At 34.7% G+C, this 21,142-nt stretch overlaps 1 protein-coding gene across 2 annotated transcripts in view; it reads right to left on the bottom strand.

Annotated features, from left to right (window-relative positions):
• The window catches only part of LOC129800593 (uncharacterized), a 73,063-nt gene that overhangs the window by 7,651 nt on the left and 44,270 nt on the right, over positions 1-21,142 (bottom strand). Inside the window, exon 2 of one of the 2 annotated variants that reach the window (XM_055845090.1) lies at positions 16,936-17,030. The exons of the other annotated variant lie outside the window; for it this stretch is intronic. The gene's annotated coding sequence lies outside the window, so the exon portion shown is untranslated. The remainder of the gene's footprint in view (positions 1-16,935; positions 17,031-21,142) is intronic. 2 annotated transcript variants of the gene reach the window in all.

The raw sequence follows: 21,142 nt of genomic DNA on the forward strand, positions 1-21,142 counted from the left end.
AATGAAAAATATTACGTATGAGTATTGTAGTTTTTATTGCCAAAAGGGATTTGCTTAAAAAAAATTGGAAGTATAAAAAATAAATAAAATCAATTATGAATTTGGGAATTTAAAAATTCGCCATTTTTGAGCTTAAATATTTACTACATAGCAAATAGCTAGAGACTTGCGAAAAAATATTCTAGATTCCTTCAGCCTTCTACTTTACAAATATGTACAGACATAAGAAAAAAAATAACTTTAGGTAGTCAGGAAAAATTATTTTCTTTACGGGACACCGGTGTTCCAATCGTCCTTAAAGGGTTAAGATACATGCCTAAACGATTTAAGAAATGTACTAAAGATAAATCAATTGCTTACGAATTTCCTGCTAATTCTCTTCAATTACTTTCAAAGTATGGAATAAATAATATTCCTTTCATATAGTCGCTTTATTTCAAGTACTAATTTGTTGATATCAACACTCATGCTTTAATTTTAAACATTCACTTGATTTAGATTAACACTAATGTGTGTAGCCTTAATACAAATAGAAATATCTTCTGACATTTTTTCGTACTTGACTAAGATTTAAGATCTAAGACGAATAACAACTTATTGGAAAATGATGGAAATTTAGTTTAATCATTATTACAAATATTAATTATACGCTAAGATGTCTCTCGACTAATCTTCTGATCTAGGTCCTTACACTTTTACGTTTTATTGTAACAATTTTGGATAACACACTGGATTGTATAAACAAGCAAATAAAATAAATATTTGAACACTACCTTTAGATCAGTCTTTTTCGCCTTATTTTCAGGACGATTTTACACTCGGCTTTAAGCGATAAAACCGATTTTAAATAGTTTCACTAAAAACATTTTAAAAAATCCCTGTAAGCTCAGTCTTTTTAATTTTACTTATTCATGTATTTATTCCCTAAAACATTTCGAAGATTTTTATACGGACTTAAATTTTGAGACAGTGTACTTTGGAATTAGAATACGCATTTCTTTAACGGTGACATGGTTATGTAGGGGAAGTGAGGGATGGTTCGCTCGGTTTTTGGAAGTCAATATTCAAGATTTTTTTCTGGCTGAACGGTAAAATGGACAATCAATTGCGCTATACCACAAGAATCTCTGGTCTTTTAAGTTTCTATGCGTGCCTCATTCACTGCCGCAAAATCTGTTCTTTTTCCTGGACAGAAAAATGAAAAAAGTATGATGATTTGTACGAACCTTGCCTGTGGAGGCAAGATTCGCACGATGGGTTGTTAGGGTTCGTCATTGCATTTTTTCCTGGAGTAACTCTTGCTCACAATTAAAAATTATCTACCGATTATTAGATTCAAGTTCCACGAATCCACGGAAACCATTATTTCACTAAAAGAAGGTATCTAAAACAATTTTCTTCTAATTTTTCTGAAGCACTGTTTTTCTTGGAAATTTATGTCGAAAAATCGACTGAAATGTGAAAATTTCAAATGTGACAACCCTAAAAATTTATCAGCTGTCTTTTCTTAATCTTTCTTGTCCTTTGTTTTCCTCTTTGAGGTTATGTTGTGATTTTAAGCTGCTGGAGTTACCTGATGACTTGGCGAACCATAACACTTTCAGTGGTTGAACCAATACGCAGTGTAGTATTTAGGATTTTTTCGCCACTCGGAAAATAATTTTCCTCCGATGCAAAAAATATTACGTAAATATCAACTCAGATTAACCCTTTATCTATTGGTGTAAGTGATTATTTCTGAAAATCAAATTAACTATGAGAAATCACACGAAATGTAAGTCATCAAAATTTCCCATTTTAGGCTATTTTTGCATTTGTGATTCTAGAACCTAGGAAAGAAGGGCTAGGTTGCCTATTTTTGCAGTGAAGATGAGGTTTATGATTATTTATCTAATGCCTAAGAAATGAGGAACTAGCACTTTTCAAACAAAGAGAAAACTCGAATTGTTCGAAGGCTCGCGCGTGCGAATCATCCCTCACTTCCCCTAACCCCATATCTGTTATTTATTTGTTTATTTTTACCTGATAATAGGAAATTTTTTTATTGATTGATGATTTGGTATTTTTGAATATATATAGGGAAATTTATATCGGATTGCCCAACATTTGATTTTGGTCAAAATAGGCCCCAAGGCCAAAGACCTAGGTAAGGGGGGAAACAAAAAAAAACGGTTATGTAAACTTGCAGTTCTTCGACTTCTACACTGAAAAAATATTTCATAAATGTTTGTTGACCGTATAACTCACAAACAAGTTCGTAAAAGTTTTTACTTTTTCGCAAACATTTTTCGTAACATGATTACTTAAGGAGCATTTTTTGTACTTTTACGAACATTTATTCGTAAATGTTCGTAAACACACAAAAAATGTCTGTAAAATTTTGTCATTTGTTCGTAAATTTTTGATTGCCTGCCAAACATTTTACGAACATTAACGAACAAATGACAAAATTTTACGAGCATTCTTTGTGCGTTTTCGAACAAATGTTTGTAAAAGTATAAAAAATGCTCGTCAAGTAATTATATTTCGAACAATGTTTGTAAAAAAAATTCAAATTTTTATGAACTTGTTTTTGGGTTGTATGATTTACAATGTAGAATGTTTTGACTGTTTTGACTAGATTATCAAGCATTACGGACAAATTAAAAAATGAATTTGAGAAAACTATGTCTATTACGGGTACTTTATCGATTAATTTTCGATTTAAAACCGAAAATTTGAAGACCTTTCGAGAAATCTAAATTTAAATAATTGGTTGGGGGGGGGGGTGGTGATGCAGAAGGGTGACAAAAATTTCTAGATAATGTTAATTGAAGGGGAGGGTGTCATCGAAAACAGAAAGCCAATATCTCTGACTGCTTGGCCTCCAGCTGTTTGTTTGCTAAACTTTATATAACAGTTTAAATCTTGAGAAATAGGTCATAATTCGCCAATCTTATATATCCTAATCGTTCTCTTTTGAAAGCAGTTTCGCAGACCTTTAAAACCGATTAACTGCGTTTCTTGAAAGCTCAGTCATTTTGAATCAGAGAATTCTACAGTAGACTCTCTCAAATTCGGGCATTTGGGACCGAAATGTCAACCGAATTAGAGAGAAATTCGGGCAGCAAATTGTTTGAAATGCAACGATTTTTTGTTCATCTGCATACTCATATTGAGTTTACATACTCATTCACTGAGAGAAATCCGAAAAAGTTAAAATAACATTCCGGAAATGTTAATTTGACCCTGCAGTATTGATCCGAAATCGGTGTACATATTACCCTTTTTAGGTGTATTGGGGGTTAAAGTTACGCTTTTTCATGTTAATTTTACCCTCAAAAGGTGTAAAATTAACATTAAAAAATGTTGATATATTTTTACACCTAAAAAGTGTTAAAGTTACGAGAAAAAAAAGTTAATCACACCCTCTTTTTTTTCTCAGTGTTGCTATTATAAATTTCATGAAAATCTTTTAATAATGCAAAATCACATCAAAGCTAAGACAAATTATGGCAAATTTGAGCATATTTCATTTGATAATCATAATCGAACTTGAAAAATGTCAACAAATTTTTTTCGAATTTAACTGCCGCCCGAATTAAAAAGTAGCCCGATCTTAAGAGAGCCGAATTAGCGAGAGTCTACTGTATTTTATAAAAGTCTGAGAGATGCATCAATAGGAATTATTATAGTGTTTTTTCAATCTTATATAAAAAAATGTTCTGCTCTCACTTTATTATTAAAAAAATCATTTACTGAAAGTGCACTTTGACTTTCACTACAATGTGCAACTTCATGCTCCTGTCCACATTCGCTGCAGTGTTTGTCTTTGTTGCAAATAAACTCTGTATGGCCTATCGCATGGCATGTATTGCATAGATCCATTACAGGTTTATTAGAAGTTAAAAGAACTCATGCGACATATTAGAAGGTTTCTTTCATTACCTTTTACTTAAGCTTTGCTTAGACTACTTAGGGCTTATAAGCAAACCCAAAAGCATAACGCTCCGTCAGTTGGATATAGAAGCCATGATGGTGAGGATTTTAATTTTGTCACTCCCTTGGGTGAAACATTAAATTGATTGTGAGTCCTTTGAGGGTTGAGGTACATAAGGAAAGTTCGTGAGACACAAGAAAGATGAATTTAATTGTTGTCAAGCTCTGTGTAATTTGCATAATTTTGATCTGGCGAGACAAAGTTCAAAGTTTCGTGAGGAGAGTGTCTCCTTTTGTCAAATGGAGGATTTCTTGGAGTTGGGAAAGCTCTCGATGGACTTTAGGGTGTTATAATTTTCTTCATGGTGCGTGCTTTATAATGTGATTGAGAATGTGAGGGGAGGAAAAGTTGAACATATAATTGTGTTTTCTTGTCATAAATTCCCATCCCATCTTTGGCAGACGATGATTCAAATATTCATTAATTAATTGCATAATCCAACTCTTACTTTCGATCCACGTGAATTGTAAGTATAAAAAAAAGATCAATTCAATTGAGACTCTTTTTTCCTTCGCAAGTTGTCAGCTCTTGAGAATACAAGACAGAAAGATGGGGATTGTTTTCCGGAAAATGGAGTGTGTGAGATGAAGAATCAATTTTCTCTGGTGATGCACCGTGCACAATTTATTAATTATGATTATAAAATTTGCATTGGCTGTGGGAATTGGGTCTTATGTTCACCATGTTGCGTTTTTTTTACCATATCTTCAATGCACTTGCCTTCCTGAAAGACGCGTTGATGAGTCTTGGGAAGTTCTCTTTGGATATGAATATTCATCGACATTTTTTTGCACACTTTCCTTCGCACAAGGCCTTATAATTCAATCTTTTTATTAATTAATTGTCTGTGGCAATTAGACGGTAAGATGATATTTGCTGAAGAAAGAGCTTTTCATGAGAAAATAATTGATTTACTGATGATTCTTTCATTTGTTGATGGAAAAGAATATATCTCCACTCCATGGATGATTTCTTCTGGAGGACAATTATTTGCTCAATGCTTCACTGGCGGTCTTTTTTTTCCCCGTGGTATCTGACCACCTCCAGAGAGACATTCCTTCTCTGGGACAAAAATCCCCTGGAAGGTTTACGCTAGGAAAATAATCTAGAACAATAAATTACTTTTTGCACTCTACATGGAGGTTCTACGGTGGATTTGCAGAATTTATTGCAAAAAGCCAACCCACTAAATACACTCAATTGTGCATTCAACAAAGGCATTGTGATGATGATTCATCCAATGAAAAAATAAATTGGATTAATTAACACATTTTTTCGATTAAAGATGATGCAGGGTAAATATCCTAATTCAAAACCATTTCCAGACGCTTTAACTTTGACGGGAGATTCAACGCATTAAGTTCATATTTTTTCTGAAGTCAATTACATAAATTTGCTCCTTGACTCTTCTAGAATGTTACTGTTTAGTGAAAATTCTTTAGATATAATTTGAAAACTTCTTAAATACAAGAAAAATACGCGAGCGTAAACTGCTTCTATTAGAAACATATTATTCCAAATGGAGACAAGGGAATGTTTCTAATTGGAGACAAACAGTGTCAGTGAAACCGCGACGAAAGACTTCCAAAACCTTGTTGAGTTGCTCCTGAGTGCAGGATTCTCTTTTCAGAAGGGTTGTTTAAAAACTTGGCAAGGGTTTATTGTCTTTGTTTTTAGTAAAATTGGTCTTAATATGTTTAAAAATGAATTGATATGTAGAGGTGAATTTGGCTCTTATTTTGGACAACTTGGTTATTAATTTGGACAACTTGGCTGTATATTTGGACAGCTAATCCGCCTCAATATGTCCATTGTTCTTTATTTCGTGAACCCATCTTATACCAAGTCCTCTTCCTGTTCATGTAAGTGAAACGTAGAATGTCACAAGAAGCCCGGAAACTTTCAATATCAATCATTAAAATGAGTTGACTTCGGTACTTCAAGTACGTGCGGATTCGCTCATTCCCTGGCCTTTCCGGGAGCCTTTCAAGGCATTTCTCGCTACATCTCTTTCGTAGAGATGATGCTCCTTTGTTTCTCCAGGCATTTGTCCAACCTAGTCATCACAAAAGCTAAAACTTCACAAAATTTCGTGAGAAAAACACCTGTCCAAAATAAGGAGTATCACATCAATGGTGAATCTCTTAGAAAATTTCCCATTTTTCACGCGAAAAACGTAATTCACAAGGAAAGTATCACTTCTAGTCAAATGAATTAGACACCATTAACGTGAAACAACAGAATATTCAATGTACAGTAGACTCTCGCTAATTCGGCTCTTTTAAGATAGGGCTAATTTGTAATTCGGACGGCAGTTAAATTCGAAAATAGTTTGTTGACATTTTTCAAGTTCGATTATGATTATCAAATGAAGCAAATATGCTCAAATTTGTCATGATTTGTCTTAGTTTTGATGCGATTTTGCGTTATTAAGTGGTTTTCATGCAATTTATAATAGCAATGAGCATGTAAACTCAATATGAGATTGCAAATGAACAAAAAATCGTTACATTTAAAACAACTTGACGCCCGAATTTGTCTCTAATTCGATTGACATTTCGGTCCCAAATGCCCGAATTTGAGAGAGTCTACTGTATATTTAATAATATCACTTAAAAAAGCGAGGAAAGTTTGTTAGTACTTCATCACAGCTAAATAAAACTGAAGTAAACACGAAGTTCTGTCATATTTCTCGTTAGCAATTGCTCACACTGAATTTTCAACAAAGCAATTTCAACTCAAATCATATTCAAAATTAAACGTATTTAGTGTTAAAATCTTCCAAAAAGAACAAATATTTAGATAGATTTAATTATTTATCAAATATTGGAATAAAAATCCATAATTTTAATCAATTTATTTTTAGTGTCCAATTTTATCCTCAAAGTGTCCAAAATAAGAAACTCGACAAAATTATGAGCCTTTCCCCTATAGGGTAAGTGTGCCAAATTTCGGCATAGTTGCATGCAAGTGTCAAAGTCTCAAGTTTGAAATGTAATATTTTAAAATATGGGGCAATCATCTTATAGATGAACCCCTAATAAAAAAAAAATTTAAATACGAATTGATTTTTTTTATTCTTTCTTTTGTAAGAGTGTCGCCTGGAACCTTGTAAAGAGTTTACCGTCTTCATTTACTCTATAATCATTCCTAAGAAATTTTAAAATGAATAAAAATATAGACATAGCTTTGGTGCCCTATTTCGGCCACCTTCATTCTCATAGTTCCTTGTTCTTCGGGAATTCTTCCAATATCTTTTTCACGTCATCTCGTTTGTCGAAGCTACATTTTTTGTTATTCTTTTGCATTGTATAATCTCTAGAGTACGTAAAATCTAAAAGTTCATGGAAATTCGAGGAACAAACAAGGTGGCCGAAATTGCAAGCTGGCCGGAATTTGGCACACTTACCCTAATATATTTTAAAATGAATGAAAATAAACCATAGCTTTGGTGGCCTATTTCGGCCACCTTCATTCTCATAGTTTCTTACCCGTCCAGTCTTCCGGAATTTTTTGAAAGCCTTTTTCACATTATTTCGTTCGGTGAAGCGACATATTTTGTTATTTTATAGACTATAATCTCTAGAGTAAGTGAAAACTAAAAATTCATGGAAGTTCGAGGAACAAAACAAAAATGGTCAGAATTGCAAACTGATCGTAATTTGGTACATTTACCCTATATGAAAACTACCTATTAAAATTTACTGCAATGTGTCAGATTCACTAAAGGAATACGAGAAAGATATGAAGTGTTCGAAGCCAGAGTGTGTGCGAATCTTGCGAAAGTCTTCCCAACACTGAGAAAAAAAAGAGGCTGCGATTAACTTTTTTTCGTCATAACTTTAACGCTTTTTAGGTGTAAAAATATATCAACATTTTTTAATGTTAATTTTACAGCTTTTTAATGGTAAAATTAAAATGAAAAAGGGTAACTTTAACCCCCAATACACCTAAAGAGGTTAATACTTACACCGATTTTGGATCTATACTTCAGGGTAAAATAAACATTTTCGGAATGTTATTTTAACTTTTTCGGATTTCTCTCAGTGTAGAAAGTTCAATCAATTCATTGATTTCCTGATATTCAATTTCAATTCCATTTTTCGATGTTTTAGTATAATATTTATTTTTCTACAATTACCTTCAAATCAAATTGTATATTTGATTGGAAAATTCTGTTTGTGAAATTGACTGAGAAAATTCTGAATGAAATGAAAATTCTCATTAAAGTCCCGGAGTAATGCTCAAACCCCTCAAACCACAAGAAGAAATTGCATTCAGCAGCATTGGAGTCTTGTGCACTTGTCAATTCACAACTCGAGGCAGTGATTTCGATGTGAAACTCAATAGCAATTGCAAGACTTGGTACAATTTATTGACCATACGGAGGTGGAGTGGATGAAACACTCCCGAAATTATCAGTACTACCACTTCAAGTTACTTATGCTCGAGGTGAGAATATTGTATTGGACAAAAACACTTGTGGTGAACTCATAAATATTTCTTGAAGTGTACTTACTACCTACAGAAGTAATTCATATCCTCACACGCACTCTTGTGGTTTTGAAATGTGTACTTTTCTTCTCCCGATGAAGACACTCCAAGATATTGGAGTATATTTTGCCTATGTGACTTTTGCTGGAGCAAAAACCTACGCGCTACTGTTAATCTCCATAAGATTACTATTCTCTATGTAGTGTGGCATGTGGGGTGGAGAAAGGTCAGGTTGTAGCCATTGACACCCAAAGAAGATGACACAGACGAAGTGCAAAAGTGGCAAAGTCACTGTAGAATATGTGGAGAAGAGCATGAGATAAATGATTGTGACATGGAAAAGTTGATGGATGAATTGCGATGTAGTGATAATTTTTCATCTTTCTTTCTCTTTCGCATCCACTTCTCTTAGGGGTTGTTTTCCATTTCATCTAGCACAAAATGAAATATGTACAGTCTCTCAAAATGATGTTGTCAAATGTAATGAGAAAGGAAAAAAAAATCACCGAGATTTCGTGAAGAAATTGAATAGCAAGAGAAGATGAAAAAGATCAAGAGCAATTCCAATTCCAACCACCACTCCCTCAATGTCGCGTCCAGGAAATCCAAGAAAAAAAGCTCTCAGTCTCATAGATCTCTGCAGTCTTTTTGTCATTGGAATTTAATGATTATTGTCAATGGTACATTAAAGAATGTCGAGGCATAAAAGTCATGTGAAAATATTGAGGAAGAACATTATTGAAAGGAATTCATTCAGTATTTGAAAGAAGAACCATATAAGAAGGTTCATTTAGCAAGGTTGAACCAGATTGGTTCTCGGGATTTAATGATCAGCACAATCTCACGAGTGACCATTTTCAGGCGTTGTAAAATGCGTTTTCTATCGAATTCAGCGTTTTTATTCTAGTTTCCAAGAGGAATTAGATGAAAAATTCAGGGAATGGGTGTCAGTGTGAGAAAAGGAATCATCATAAAATTTTTACAAGGTGGAGAAAATCTAGGAATGCGGTGTACAAGTCTTTCAATTGTTACTGTTCGAACTCAAAGAGGGAGCAGTTATAAAATCGTCTTTTTTTCAACTTGTCACCGTTCTGTAGGAAAATTCTGTAATTTTCGTGGCATTGTCACGCGTGAGTTCGAAACCTGACAATGCCGCCATTCGAGCTTTTTTGTCATATAATATGAGTTCGAAAATGCAATTCATTGAATTTTTTAATGAAAACCATTTACTTGATGATTTTATGAAAATACAGTACGTCTTGGTTGATTTGTTTAACAAAATTCATTGTCATTTGAATTGCCAGAAATATCAAATATGTGACTTCTGACAATGCCACGTGAGCAGAAATGGCAATATCACGGCTGCAGAATCGCATTTTCGAAAAAGCTCTCCTAAGCTTCGAACCCAATTTGTCATATGGCATTTCCAGAGCGTTACAGAATTTCCCTTCTGGAGCTTAAACGGTAAGAGATATTGACGTCCAGTCTTCGATGACCCCCAATAAAATAACAATATCTCTAGAGGTTTTTTCTTTTCCCTCTCCTCCCCTCCCCCTCTATTCTCTCCAAAATATGTTTTTTGGGGTTTTCTCAAAATTGGCCCAAGCTTTTTCAATAATTTTCGGATATGTTTTAGAAGTAGTTCAGGGGCACATTTCATAAAACATACCTATGCACGGAAAATTCGACATTCTGAATTATTGAAGATCAAAGATCAATCACTTTGCAAGGCTCATTTTTCAACCCATTTGGCTAAATTTAGATTTTTTAGAAAGGTATTGAAATTCTGATCCCGGCTGCATCAGTCTTCATCGGTAAAGTACTGACTTTTTTATTTTCTGGCCTGAGTCGTTACTCAGGTACTATTTTGACCATTGACGTCCAAGTTTCATTTGACGTTTGTTCGGTTTCAAACGGTTCTTGCACAGCTTTGTCCGAGAGTAAATGATTGAAGTGCACAATGCAATTGGTTAAGGTAGTGTAGGAAATCAGGCCGAGCATGTGGCCTCTAATAAATCAGTTGGTAGAGCATCCGTGTAGTTAACGAGAGGTCCCCAGATCAAGTATGAGCAGTGGCGGGATTTTTCTTATCTCTATTTCAGAAAGGATTGGGTGACTTGAATATCACTTGCTTTGATTCATTCACGGTTTTGAAATGATCCTGTTTCCTGTTAGCATTTTGTGAAGAATAGTAAAGGTTCTTTGTTTAAGTTGGTTTTAATTATGAACAATTTCTTAAATATCTTTTGAGTGTTGTGTATTCATGTTCATTTTTGAACATTGTCCTTGCTCTTAAAGATGAATTCCTATTTCCGTTTTCTTTCCACTTGCTCTTCGTCAACTATTATTGCTTGGCTTTTTACTTTTTCGGAACGTTTCGAAATAAAATAGCAAGGTTGTTTATTTTAGTCGAGACACGCCTGGGAATTTTATAAAACCAAGACTGACAAATTTTAGTCAAGAAACAAACCACAAAGAGAGATTTTCTTATGCCCTAGACTAGACACACTTACGACTTAAGCCGAGAGACGACTTAGTGAAAAATGTCGGAAATGTAGTTTGACCATTATTTCTAATATAATTATGCTAAGCCGTTTCTCGGCTAATCCTCAAGTCTGTCAAGGCCCTTAGACTCTTCCATAGCATAGGGAGGTTCATTTCGAAATAGCTCCATTTAGAGGTTAACCAAAAGTGTATGGTTGATTATTCAAGAGTTATTTTATCGTGGTGTACAGTTCTAGATGCAACAAGTACCTCCTTTGCACTCTTATTTAGATCATGCCTAACACCATGGTCTTTGGCTTGAAGAAATGCAATGGAATGGAGTAATAACGTGGTTAATAATAAAATATCTTGGTGCGAAGGGGGAAGTTATTTGCAAAATGCGTCTTTTCTTGTTCAACAATTGTGAACTGCATTCCAATTGATGGAATATGTATAATATTAATAAAGAAAAGGTGCCACCTGATCTATTTGAAGAGGCATTTCTTGGGGCTTATTTTCCCTACAATTTTCTTCACAATGCCATGTGCTTGGTCATCAGGTGAAATTTATTGTTGAACTTATTGGGAGTGACACATGCGTTTAATTATGCAAATTCAAAAGCGTGTGGCACTAAGTGCAAATACTTGTGCAAAAACCTTCTGCCTTCTTCCTCTTCATCTTCATCACAGACCTCAAACAAATTCCTTGCAATTGTTGCGGTGAAATGGAAGAAAAATAAGTGCAGAGTGGTTGTGTATAGAATGAAGTATGGAAAAGAATGGGGAAGAATTGAGTGTTGGACAAAGGCAAAAGTTTTGCCATGTGGAAGAAAAACGGTCCAGAGATTGGAGCATTGGAGGTATATAGATGGTCTCTCTAAAAAAAAAAACGAGCAGTCAATGTGCGGTGGAGGGCATCTCATGTATCAAGCCGTGATTTATACAAATGTACACTGGGGCCAGCAATTCATTAAACGGCAAATTATCCCACTGCAGTGTAAATACATTTACAATAAATTTTCTTGTCCGCCGCGTGTGTTCTGTGTTTTGTGTACCTTGGAGCGGTGTGGTTCAAGAAAAGAAGAAAAGTATTATGGAGACCGCGGAGGACGCATATCCAAAAGATTCCGCGCGATGCAGCATTAGAAGAAAAAGAGAATCGTGGGAAATCGGTTAGGAATACAACAATACAGTAAAAGCCAAATAAGTAATAACAATATTGTTAGGGCGGTAGAGAAAGGAGACAAAATCTGCAATAAGATGCCAATTATCTGCACTTATTGCCAATTCAGAGTTTACTTCACAATTTCACGCTGTTGATCTTAGAACCTGGCGCCCCCATCGAGCTATATATATTCTCAGTCAGAAAATTCCATTAAAAACTTTGGTTTCTCCCTGGGAGTTGTTTCATTATACCAAAAAAAAAAATGAAGAATAAAATCAATTTACTTGTAAAACGATGAAGTTTTCCATGGTGTGAAAACTTCTATCAAAGTTCTTACTCAAGGCTTCAACAAAAGAGATTCATTTCTCGGCAGAAATTGAAGAAGAAATTCATTTGCAACAAAATACCCTCAAAGATGGAAATTCCAAGATGTGGTAATCCTTCCACATAATTTCACACAAAACTGCAAAATGTAAGAACATGTTGAGGAAAACTGAGACAGAATATTTTCTCTCTTGAAAAGTTAAATATGAATTTTTGTATAATTTTGAGTGTGAAGTCAAGGCAGTCAATATAAAGATTAAAAGTTTGTTAGGGGAAAGTGCTCTCCCTTCGACCGTTCATGCCTTCGAATAATGTGAATTTCTTATGTTTTTTGTAAGACATTTACACTAAATTATCACGGAATTATCAATAATTGATAGCGAGCTAACTAATATTTAATAGAAATGTGTAAGTTTCTTAGGAAAACTAAGAGAAAATTCACATTATTCGAAGGCATGAACGTTCGAAGGGAGAGTACTTTCCCCTACTGTACTGGTGTAGGGGAAAGTACTCTCCCTTCGAACGTTCATGCTTTCGAATAATGTGAATTTTCTTTTATTTTTCCTAAGAGATTTTACTTATTTATCACATAATTATTAATAATTGATAATAAGCTAACAAATATTTAATAGAAATGTGTAAGTCTCTTAGGAAAAGTAAAAGAAAATTCACATTATTCTAAGGCCTGAACGTTCGAAGGGAGAGTACTTTCCCCTAGATGACACCGATCTTACCGTGACTTTAAAAGAATTTTCTAAACTTTTCTGAAAATGTTTGAAACGTGTCTTTTTTCTCTGATGAGATTAGGAGAACGGGGTAGTTTGGTTTGGTACAAGTCACTCGTAACTAGAATTCTTGACTTTAAGCATTTCCGTGTATAATTACACGTAGGGGAAAGTGGGGCAGCTTTGAATGAGAGTGAAGCTTATCTCATTCTTTCTGAATAATCTCGGTAATGAATTCATTAAAAAAAAACAAATCAATTATCCATTTTTTTGTTTATTGTAATGCTTAAAGAAGGGGAGAGTGGATCATAGTTGTGCATGACAGTTGTGTTCGTTTTTGTCACGACAGTTTGGTGGTTTTAGAACAGACCTGTGCTCGTTAAAAGCCGTGTAATATCGAAAATTTCGTGTTGATAATTTTAATGGAAATTACAGATAGCCATACTGGTAACACTAATCCCGTTCATTCACGATACCATGATAAATATTTTTGCGCCAAAAAGACCTAACAGAAATAAAAACTCATATAGAAAGAAATTGTCTTCTTGATATCTTTTTCGGAAGGCGGATAGCTGTTCACTACACATCCTTTTACTTGAATCTTGTAGAAATACAAAGGAATTAAATGCAAATATCACTTCAAGTGGAAAGTTCTTAAATCGCGCGCAATTCAACTGTGAGAGAGAGATAGTGACACAAATAACGCACTTGACAAACGTCTGGCGGCGCTGCGGTTGCAAAAAATCTCTGAAATGCGACAAAATATTTTCTTCTCTATTTTACCCTTATCAGTAGGTCGTGTACCTTCTTCTAATATATACTTTTGCATTCCTTATTAACTAAAATAGTGTTGTACAAAAGGGTTTTTCTCAAACCTATCCTGAATTTTGGGACAGCTCAAAAGAATATGAGTCATCCAGCTCAAAATTTCATCCCAATGTTTTTGTTGTAATATCGACAATTATTCACAATTAACACAAATAACTGTATTCAACTAAATTATTAAAAGGATTTTCTTGTGAAAATGACTTAACTCTAAGGAATTAAATAATTTTCACATTAAAAAACCTCTCATTTTCTCTACGTGAATTTTCGCGGCATTTCGAAGAATGCCAACAGGCACCACCAAATTCACTTCGGCTTTTCTTTTAGCTCAGGCCTGTTTTAGAACACGACAATGATTAAGGAAGAAAGTCGAGACGGGAACCAATACAAAGAAGGTCGACAATGTAGAAGCATTTTGAGAACAGTCATGTACTAAAAAATATTCTGGAGAAAGGTTTCCCCTTTCTCCAGAAGGAAGGTTGCAAGGTTTACAAGGTTACCTAAACCTTGTAAAGTAGTTATCGTCCTTTTTTCTTTAATAATAGATAATAATGCTATTTCAATTGAAAATGTGGAACGGAAATCTCTTCCCTGAACATTTTTATAAGTACATGACTTTTCTCTTGTGCTATGCTGCGTAAACGTCCTTTTTGTATTGGTTCCTATCGCGTCTTTTCGGTAGTTTTGGAACACGGCGATCACTGGGGAAAAACAGTTAATACAGGAATCAACACAAGCAAAAGTCGATAATGCAGAAGCACTTGAGAACAGTAAAGTGCTAAAAAAAATGTTCAAGAGAAGAATTTCCCCTTTTCAGTTTTCTTTGGAATAGCAACATTATTTTTTAGTTTCCCTTTTCTTTATTTATTTATTTATAAATTTCACTGCGTATCTGCTGACCAAATTTGATTTGTAGAGTATATTAGTATTTTATTGAGAGTAGTGTTTATTTCAAAGATGTCTCGTTTCAAATCTACCCCACTTCCCTCTACATAACTACGAAGTGCATGATTGACTTGCGTTGATTCATTTAAATCTATTATTAATTCATAGACTATGCCAGTGACTGCTAATCCCGAGAGCACGTCCTGTCGATTGGTGACAGCGAGGTATAAATTCAGGTATATTCACATTATTCCTGTTTTGGTTTATTGAATTTAAAGCTTTTTGAAGTGTGATAATGGCTAGTAGGGGAAAATTAGGTAATTTGGAATCATGTCTAATCTGGAACTTTGAGATATCCTAACAGTTTTAGATGCCAAAGGAAAAAAAACAATGAAGAAATCAGGGGCCATCAAGTCTAATAAAAATTGAAGCTATTTTTCACTTTTCCTTGTAAAAAAATTTCAGATATTGCACCGCGACCTAAACAAATTTGCTCGTAGTCCTTGTATTATTTCGGTGAACATTATGAAATATGTATTTTTAGATAACTTTTAATGCACAATTTCGAAATATATCAGACAGATAAGTCAATTCTCTTTAGGAAAAAACTTGCCAATAGTCTTCAGTGCCTCTATGCAAAAACGTATGGAAAAATGAAATGTCGAGAGGCATCTGGAAGAAATATTCTTTAATGTAAACACTTGTACTTCTTCGTGATTTTCTTTTCCTCTTTGATTATTTGAGACAGTTAAAAAATCTCAAAATTTCAAAATACAGTAGAGTTCCTCAAATTTGAACATTTGGAGGGTATAGATGACATTTCTAACTCCTCAAATTTGAACAATATTTTCAGAAACGTAACGGAATTCATGTAAAATTCACTTTCCCTAAAGTAAGGAAAATAACATTAGAGAATTTTATCAATTGAATTTGTTGTTAAATATGTTTAATTTGCTGAGAAAATTAATATAATACGACAATATTGAGGAAACAACAAAGAAAAATAGTTCTAGATCAGACTCCATGCAGAATTCTTTTACATAACCTCATATTTTACGTTTTGAATGCAACCGTCGTTAAAATTAGAGGAGTTCAAATTTGAGGAACTCGACTGTAGACGTGATTCCAAAGTGCCCTATCTTACCTTAACTGATTGTGCAAACATCGAGAGAAACAAGATAAAGGGAACATGGGTTTGTTCAGTGAAAGGGTATCAGTCAAAATCCCGAAATCCAAAATCCTGAAAGCCAAAATGACATCTTTTCAGAATTTTCGGGATTTGGCTTTTCCGGGGCTTTCGGAAATTTGGGTTCTCGGAATTTTGAATTTTCGTGATTATGGCTTTTGTGATTTTGGATTTTCGGAATTTTAGTTTTCGGGAGCTTGGCCAGCACCGCAGTAACCTTTTCCGGGTCTTTCGAAATTTTGGCTTTTCGGGATTTTGGCTTCTCGGAATTTTTGCTTTTAGGGATTTTGGGTTTTCGGGATTTTGGTTTTTCGGGATTATGGCTTTTGGGATTATGGCTTTTGGGATTTTGGATTTTCGGAATTTTAGTTTTCGGGAGCTTGGCCAGCACCGCAGTAAACTTTTCCGGGTCTTTCGGAATTTTGGCTTTTCGGAATTTTGGCTTTTCGGGATTTTGGCTTTTCGGGATTATGTCTTTTGGGATTATGGCTTTTGGGATTTTGGATATTCGGAATTTTAGTTTTCGGGAGCTTGGCCAGCACCTCAGTAACCTTCTCCGAGTCTTTTGGAATTTTGGCTTTTCGGAATTTTGGCTTTTCGAAATTTTGGCTTTTTGGGATTTTGGCTTTTTGGGATTTTGGCTTTCGGAATTTTGGATTTTCAGGATTCTGGTTTTCGGAATTTTGGATTTTCGGAATTATAGCGTGTGACATTTTGGCTTTCGGGAGTTAGGCCAGCACCGTAGCAAGAATATGCATGGTCAGACGGATAGGCAAGCCACGACAGAATGGTAGTTCCTTACTATTTCAAAATAACCGCTCTTTGGCCGGGTTACCCCCCTATGTTCTAGTAATCTGCTATTCACTTACTCTCAATGTGAACGTCATCTTTGTCCACCCATGAGCTCTCAAATCACTTTCCCTATGAGGACGATTTATTCCAATTTCTCTCAATGCGCCGTAGTCTGCAAAAAGGATGGATGAAGAATAAAGCAATTAAAATCAATTGATTGCAGGTATTTCCTGAAGAATTTGAACAAGAAAAAAAATGTCAATTGCTTCAGAAGGGTATATAAATGTGAAAAGAGTTGGATGAGAGCAAAAAAAATATTTTTCACGGTAAAATGAGTACTTTGTGTGGTGGAAAAATCATGAAATGATGAGGTGTTTTTTTTCTCTTCATCTTAAGAGTGTCGCCTCCAACCTGTTCTAATCTCCCATTATTTCCACCAGGAGACTCAACTCTTGGTGTAATATTCGCCAGCACCGTGTTGAGTTCAAAAGACCACAAACCATGTGACCTTGTCACCTCTTTAGTATACTCGTTTCTAGTGAATTGAGCCCAGAGAGTTTGTGGCGCACAGCTGGAGGAGGTTACTTTTCTGGTGGAGTCAATCTGCCATGGGAAACAATTTCTGCATCAACTGCTGCCTCAATTGATTTTGCCAGTTGGGGATTTTGCAAATTGGTGGCGCAGGAGGAAATAAGCAAAAGCCACCATGTACATGTGACTAGTCCATGGCACAAAATGTGCAAGAGACGCGGAAAAAAGGCCATTTGGGGGTGGTTACCGAAAAGCCAAAATGCGCACCATGAGAGAACTCTCTGGGTGGAGAAAAGTCTTAATTGGAATTACGGCAAATCACAATTGGATGGCATAAATTTTGCACACACGACATCACGATGATGAATTTGTTGGTGCACTTGGGTGTACAAGTTTACCTCAGTGTTACATCGAAAGAGCGGGATGGGGGTCTGTGGGAAGTGGAGAGGAAGGTTTGGGTGCTCCAGTATAAACTCCACCTCATCAGGTGTATGGCGAAAATAAGTCAAAAGTCACATTCCATGATATTTTCGCTTCACGAACGGTTGCTATGAAAGTTCAGTGAGGTATGGTTGTACGAAATTAGATGAAAGCAGGGGAACTGTACCAAATTTCGGCCAGCTTGAAATTTCGGCCACTTCTTCTTCCCTTTCTTCCTCAAATTTCCATGAATTTTTAGTTTTTGCATACTCTAGAAATTATATAGTGCAAAAAACAAAAAAATCGCTATGGTTCCAATATCGTCCACTTGTTTCTTAATACCTCAAAATTCCACAATCTTTTGCTTTCTTTTTTCATTTTTAAGTTGAGCAATGTATAAAGAAACAAAAAAGCGTCTACTAACGAAACACTGTAGGATAATCCTTGGAAAAATTCCGGAAGAACAAACGCTTACTGTACGAAATTCCACGAAGAGTGGACGATATTACATTTTCTCCATAATAAAGTGTCCGATGTATTAACTAAGAACAATGCCTATTTTCCCATTCGCCCTTTGCAATGTATTAATTACTTTAGAAACAAACAAGAGTAGGGTAAGTGTGCCAAATTCCGGCCAGCTTGCAATTTCGGCCACCTTTTTTATTCCTCGAATTTCCATGAACTTTTAGATTTTACGTACTCTAGAGATCATACAATGCAAAAGAATAACAAAAAATGTAGCTTCGACATAGAAGATGACGTGAAAAAGATATTGGAAGAATTCCCGAAGGGCAAGGAACTATGAGAATGAAGGTGGCCGAAATAGGGCACCAAAGTTATGTCTATATTTTTATTCATTTTAAAATGTATTAAGAATGATTTTGGAGTAAATAAAGACGATAAAATGTCTACAAGGTTCCAAGCAACACTCCTTAAAAAGAAGTAATAAAAAAATCAATTTCTATTAAAGATATTACATTTCAAACTTGAGACTTTGGCGCTTGCATGCAACTATGCCGAAATATGATAGTTACGCTATTCCAATGACAATCTACTTTTTAATTTAGAACACGGAGAGGACTGCGGAAAACAATCGTGATAGGAACCAACACAAATAAAAGTCGATAATGTAGAAACACTTGGGAACAGTTTTGAACTAAATGAAAATGCTCAGGAGAATGATTCACCGATTTCATTGGAATAGCAGCATAAATTCTTTTCAGGAGTGTTTCTTGTACCTTGTAGCGTAGGTATCGTCTTTGTTTTTTTTCTCAAATGAGACACTCAGAACAAAAGAGATATATTCTGTATGCATTTTTCAATGGAATGGGAAATGTTTTTCCTCAACATTTTTTTAGTACATGACTGTTCTCATGTACTTTCTTGCATAATCAAGCTTTTTCGTATTGGTTCATGTTACGACTGTTGAAATGGCATTGAGAAAATTTGCATACCCGCAGGGGCTTTCTTTTGATTAAATCGACCGTAGAACGCATTTCGCGCGGAGTAGAAGTAGTTCAAACAAAAAGATTCAACTGCTTAATAGAAATGCATTAACAAACTGTATTTTTTGGCCAGAGTTTTTCAATAATTTGTCAGAATATTTAACCCTCTAACGGTGTTTTCTTTAATATGCGAAAAAAAAGTTCTAAAACAATGTTTTCTAGGATAATTATGATCCAATAAAGTCGAAAAAACCATCCATTCTTCATTATCTCTTTTAGTTTAGGCGCTAGGTGAGAAAATATAAAAATTTTTTGAAACTCTTTTTGCTTCTAAAATTCACATTTTTAGTTTTTCAAAGTTTTTAAATAAAATATACAAAGTAGAATGACATATCTTTCAGTAAAAAATATATTTATTTTAGTCAAATAACTTCAAATCGGTATTTTTATGGAAATTGGAAATGAGTTCTCTGACCTGAGGCGGTCTTACCCGTTAGAGGGTTAAATAAAAATTAGTGTAAAGTGATATAAGTTGGACATAGTGTTACAAGTTGGACAATTCTCCGGTACAAGTTGGATATGGCTTTTTTCTTGATAAATTCAGTACAAAATTTTATCAAGAAAAAAGTCCTGTCCAAATTGTACCATTGTCCAACTTGTACCACTTTACTCTACCGTTAATAAAAGAAATTAAAGTTTTGTTCTGAAAAAGTAGCAAAATGTTTTTAAATTCAAAGTGTCGCAAGATAGTATACATTCAGGCGTATTGCAAAAATGATTTCATAAATTGACTCCCAATGGTAGGTAAACTTGCATAATTGTATGTGCATAATTCCGTCAGGTGCATAATCCCGAAATACTTAATGCCGGGACTGATTGTACGAGCATTTGATTCAAAGTACAAATTAATCTCACATAAATTCCGTTAGTTTTGAAGATATCGTTCGTATTTGGGTGGTGAGAAATGTCAAACACTGAGAGAAATCCGAAAAAGTTAAAATAACATTCCGGAAATGTTAATTTTACCCTGCAGTATTGATCCGAAATCGGTGTAAATATTATGCTTTTTAGGTGTATTAGGGGTTAAAGTTACCATTTTTCATGTTATTTTTACACCCGAAAAGTGTAAAAGTAACATTAAAAAATGTTGATATATTTTTACACCTAAAAAGTGTTAAAGTTATGAGGAAAAAGGGTTAATCGCACCCCGTTTTTTTCTCAGTGAAAATACCCCCTGAGCGTTTTAGAATTTGGAAGACTCAACTGTAATACCCTGGACACACTTATGACTTAACACTAAACCTACCGACCGTTTTGGTGGTTTTTTCGGTCAAATGGTAAATCGTGGTAGGATAGGATACTGAACAAATTTATCTTGGAAAAGAACAAAAAATTAAAATTTTAACACTGAAAAATATATTACATATATTTTTTTTAAGAAATTCATAACGTTTGATAGTGACGTTGTACCGTTTAAATATGTGTTAATTTTAAACCGGTCAATTTGACCGGGTCTTGGTAGGTTTAGTGTTAAAGAGACGGCTTAATGCAATTTTAATCGAAATAATGAGTAGATTACATTTCCATCAATTTTTGACTAATCCGTTAACCCTCTCTCGGTTTAAGTCATAAGTAAGTCTAGGGCATAAGCGATTGTGGAAGAAACTCAACCTTGGGGTAGACCTAGGAGAAGATGGCTGAGTGAATTTCAAAATCTTTCCTTGGAGTGTCTTGGGATCGATTTCAAACATCTTCCTGAAGTGGCAGAGAATGTAAGTTTTCCGTTCACTGCCAATCGTAAACTACTGAATTTTTAATAATACGTTTACGAGATTTTTATAAATATATCACAGCCACAGGACACTTTTGAGGGTGACTAGTGTGTACG

Source organism: Phlebotomus papatasi, chromosome 2, assembly GCF_024763615.1.
Source record: "Phlebotomus papatasi isolate M1 chromosome 2, Ppap_2.1, whole genome shotgun sequence".
In the NCBI taxonomy this organism is placed as follows: Eukaryota; Metazoa; Arthropoda; class Insecta; order Diptera; family Psychodidae; genus Phlebotomus; species Phlebotomus papatasi.